We start from the raw sequence: 5,000 nt of genomic DNA, 5'->3' as shown, positions 1-5,000 counted from the left end.
ATGTCGCGCGCAACACGAAAACTAAATACCGCCATCTGCAAGTCTCCCGAAACATGACCTGCTGCACCGACGATACCGCCATCTATGAGACGCCACCCCGACTACGACATCGCTAGGTCCCACAGTACCCATTTTTCGACGCCACCCACAAAGCCTGCATCATCTGTCCACCACAGGAACCCGAACGCCAGTGCCTGCGTCGCACGAAGTAGTCAACCGACAATCACTCCACCCGCACCCGCACGTGCCCCACCCCAACCGCCCAAATCGCAACCCAAGCGGATGAACGGCGGACTCTTCCCGCACTCGTACGTTGCAATCCACCCCTATATCTTGCGTTTCATGACGAGTTATATCCAATATGCCAAATTCCCGCTGTCCCTATACATGCTGTAAGTCTGTGCACACAATATGAACCACACCTCAGCGAGACACTCCATCACACATTACTCTCTGCCTGTAACAGACACAGATACGATATGTAAGCACCAGCATGGACCAACGTCCGGTGCATCCTCTCCGCCACAGTACACCATCCACACTATGATAACCACACCAGGGGGTCCAATTATAAAATAGAATATCCCACCCGTCCAACATCCACAATTGCTCAGATAAGCCACCAACACCCACACATGTCCTACACAGGGGTGCACCCAACACCACCACACTGCCTCCTGTTACGGCACAGAAACAATGGCAGGAATGAATCACACAGGTCTGCCACTCCCTTGCCGCAACCACAGACGCGGCGCGCCTCCAGTCACGAGCGAAAAGCGCATCCTGACGAGACAGAACTGCTGTGACATACTGACGCTGCCTCAGACATTCACTTACAATGATCACTACCAACGAACCTGCCCCCCCCCCCCCCCCCCCAAACACACTATCTCTTACCATGTTGTGTACTGTAATCCAACCCATTTTGCACCTTAACCTAACCAAATTTGTAACGCAATTTGTACCGCAATGTAACGCAATTTGTACCGCAATGTAACGCAATTTGTACCGCAATGTAACGCAATTTGTAACGCAATTTGTGTCTTAACCTAACCCACGTTGTGCCTTAACCTAACCCACGTTGTGCCTTAACCTAACCCACGTTGTGCCTTAACCTAACACACGTTGTGCCTTAACGTAACCCACGTTGTGCCTTAACGTAACCCACGTTGTGCCTTAACGTAACCCACGTTGTGCCTTAACGTAACCCACGTTGTGCCTTAACGTAACCCACGTTGTGCCTTAACGTAACCCACGTTGTGCCTTAACGTAACCCACGTTGTGCCTTAACGTAACCCACGTTGTGCCTTAACCTAACCCACGTTGTGCCTTAACCTAACCCACGTTGTGCCTTAACCTAACACACGTTGTGCCTTAACGTAACCCACGTTGTGCCTTAACGTAACCCACGTTGTGCCTTAACGTAACCCACGTTGTGCCTTAACGTAACCCACGTTGTGCCTTAACGTAACCCACGTTGTGCCTTAACGTAACCCACGTTGTGCCTTAACGTAACCCACGTTGTGCCTTAACCTAACCCACGTTGTGCCTTAACCTAACCCACGTTGTGCCTTAACCTAACCCACGTTGTGCCTTAACCTAACCCACGTTGTGCCTTAACGTAACCCACGTTGTGCCTTAACGTAACCCACGTTGTGCCTTAACGTAACCCACGTTGTGCCTTAACGTAACCCACGTTGTGCCTTAACGTAACCCACGTTGTGCCTTAACGTAACCCACGTTGTGCCTTAACGTAACCCACGTTGTGCCTTAACGTAACCCACGTTGTGCCTTAACGTAACCCACGTTGTGCCTTAACCTAACCCACGTTGTGCCTTAACCTAACCCACGTTGTGCCTTAACCTAACCCACGTTGTGCCTTAACCTAACCCACGTTGTGCCTTAACCTAACCCACGTTGTGCCTTAACCTAACCCACGTTGTGCCTTAACCTAACCCACGTTGTGCCTTAACCTAACCCACGTTGTGCCTTAACCTAACCCACGTTGTGCCTTAACCTAACCCACGTTGTGCCTTAACCTAACCCACGTTGTGCCTTAACCTAACCCACGTTGTGCCTTAACCTAACCCACGTTGTGCCTTAACCTAACCCACGTTGTGCCTTAACCTGCTCTGTAATTGGCATATGACACGTTACATTAATCTAGTGTTGTCTAACCACAACCCTCTGAATATAGTTCGCTACTCGCACCGCCCACCCTCTTGTGTGTCGTTTCATGTTGAACACTTCGCAAGTGTTGCTTACTTTTTACATGCTCCCGCTGTACACTGTAATGTGGACAACTGCAGGATGTACATCGCCCCCCCCCCCTCCACCCTGCCTTCGCACGCTGGTCGTTCAGGTGCTTGCGTGTTCAATGCCCTTCGCAGCTGTTCACTGGCATTCGCATGTCGAAGCGCTCAGTCTACGTCGTGGTACGGCCTGTGTCCACTGTCCGCTGATATCGTAAGCTTAATCCTCACATTGTACTGCACATAGGTCCGTATGTACTGAATGATACGCTGTGGCACATGTGTGACCGTACGACTGCGCCCAACAACAGCGAACCATACGGTCCAAATGTTGTGCACTCAGCCACGTGCCGTCTCCCCATAACAGCTACATTGCAGTGTGGTACGCCATAGAGACGTGTGGGAGTAACGGACGCCCTGGATGGCGATCAGCATGAGCCGTCTGTTGATGTAGTGGCGCGTGTATTCAAACGTAGTCGTCTCTTCTCACACAGTGTGATAGCATGGTGCACCGCGTTCCACATCTGCGACATGGTACAGATGCTGGTTGACAGTCGGTCTCGTAATGGACATCGCATACGTAGGGGGCCACCTCCCACGTGTTCTCTAGTCGTGCACATTTTGTTGCGTGTATGTGGGCAGACGTAGTGTGTCGTGACACCTAACAGACAGGTATGCAATAATCGTTGCATTTGCAAACTGGGATGGACGTCTACGTTTGCTGGTGACGTGACGCAACGCAAATGAACAACTGGTAAACCCATTGTGGTGCGGTTGTTGTTGCTGGAGGTAAATCAGTAAGGGCAAATCTGTGTGTGAAGCGATACGCGGCGGTGGCTGGGTGGGACCGTCCCCGGCCGGTGAGGGGGGGCCGCCCGGCGTGCTGGCCGCGCGGTGCGTGGGCGCACGCGCTACAGCCGGCTGGTGGGGGCGCCCAGTGGCAGGCGCGCCGGCCGACGGACGCGGCAGGCGGCGCAGCTGCGCGCCGGGGCACCCTGCGCGCGGCGCCGGGCGGCCAAAGTGGGTCCTCGCGGGCCCGGTGCGAAGCGCGGTGGACATCTGCAGTGTGCTGGTCCGACTGAGGACTGTGTGCGTTGAGGATGCGCCGCCGCCCGGCACTCGGCGCCGCGACGCCGTCTGCTGCTCGGTCGCCCCAGCGGTTCTCGCTGGTGGTTTGTATCGCAGTTGTGCAGACGTGTTGGCACGTGCGCTGTGCTGGGAGAGTTCGCTTCGGCACCCACGTGGGGCCTTTGCCCTTCTGTGGCGCTGGCGTTGGAGCTGCCGGTCACCGTAGGTGGCGCGTGTTGTCTCCCGCCGGCAATGCCACGACAGCACGCTCCCGGGCCTCTGTCGGCAGCGGCAAGCTCAGTTGGGAGCACGGGTGGTCGCACCTAAAGCGTCTACTCGCCTAACTCCGGGCGATTGCGCCTCTCTCGAACCCGACCAAGTACTTAGGACGGCGCTGCGCGCCGCCGGGACCTGAGAGGGTTTCGAGGTGTATTGTGCAGGGGAGCTCAGCCTCCTCCTGTTTGCAGAATAATTGAGCGGACGCTTGCGTGTTCGCGCGGGCCCCTGGGACACACTCCCGGGCGGCCGGCTGCTCAGCTCTAGTTGACGCAGCTCCCTGGTTGATCCTGCCAGTAGTCATATGCTTGTCTCAAAGATTAAGCCATGCATGTCTCAGTACAAGCCGCATTAAGGTGAAACCGCGAATGGCTCATTAAATCAGTTATGGTTCCTTAGATCGTACCCACGTTACTTGGATAACTGTGGTAATTCTAGAGCTAATACATGCAAACAGAGTCCCGACCAGAGATGGAAGGGACGCTTTTATTAGATCAAAACCAATCGGTCGGCTCGTCCGGTCCGTTTGCCTTGGTGACTCTGAATAACTTTGGGCTGATCGCACGGTCCTCGTACCGGCGACGCATCTTTCAAATGTCTGCCTTATCAACTGTCGATGGTAGGTTCTGCGCCTACCATGGTTGTAACGGGTAACGGGGAATCAGGGTTCGATTCCGGAGAGGGAGCCTGAGAAACGGCTACCACATCCAAGGAAGGCAGCAGGCGCGCAAATTACCCACTCCCGGCACGGGGAGGTAGTGACGAAAAATAACGATACGGGACTCATCCGAGGCCCCGTAATCGGAATGAGTACACTTTAAATCCTTTAACGAGTATCTATTGGAGGGCAAGTCTGGTGCCAGCAGCCGCGGTAATTCCAGCTCCAATAGCGTATATTAAAGTTGTTGCGGTTAAAAAGCTCGTAGTTGGATTTGTGTCCCACGCTGTTGGTTCACCGCCCGTCGGTGTTTAACTGGCATGTATCGTGGGACGTCCTGCCGGTGGGGCGAGCCGAAGGCGTGCGACCGCCTCGTGCGTGTTCGTGCGTCCCGAGGCGGACCCCGTTGAAATCCTACCAAGGTGCTCTTTATTGAGTGTCTGGGTGGGCCGGCACGTTTACTTTGAACAAATTAGAGTGCTTAAAGCAGGCAAGCCCGCCTGAATACTGTGTGCATGGAATAATGGAATAGGACCTCGGTTCTATTTTGTTGGTTTTCGGAACCCGAGGTAATGATTAATAGGGACAGGCGGGGGCATTCGTATTGCGACGTTAGAGGTGAAATTCTTGGATCGTCGCAAGACGAACAGAAGCGAAAGCATTTGCCAAGTATGTTTTCATTAATCAAGAACGAAAGTTAGAGGTTCGAAGGCGATCAGATACCGCCCTAGTTCTAACCATAAACG

At 54.0% G+C, this 5,000-nt stretch overlaps 1 non-coding gene across 1 annotated transcript in view; it reads left to right on the top strand.

Moving 5' to 3' along the window:
- The first annotated feature begins 3,873 nt into the window (after window positions 1-3,873).
- The window catches only part of LOC126146996 (small subunit ribosomal RNA), a 1,909-nt gene continuing 782 nt past the window's right edge, over window positions 3,874-5,000 (top strand). The window contains exon 1 of the ribosomal RNA XR_007529892.1: window positions 3,874-5,000. This exon is cut by the window's right edge and continues 782 nt beyond it. This is a non-coding gene — a ribosomal RNA (small subunit ribosomal RNA).

This window comes from Schistocerca cancellata, unplaced genomic scaffold (genome assembly GCF_023864275.1).
Source record: "Schistocerca cancellata isolate TAMUIC-IGC-003103 unplaced genomic scaffold, iqSchCanc2.1 HiC_scaffold_838, whole genome shotgun sequence".
In the NCBI taxonomy this organism is placed as follows: domain Eukaryota; kingdom Metazoa; phylum Arthropoda; class Insecta; order Orthoptera; family Acrididae; genus Schistocerca; species Schistocerca cancellata.
The sequence above is the reverse complement of the archived record's forward strand: the minus strand, read 5'-3'. Positions and strand labels throughout refer to the sequence as shown.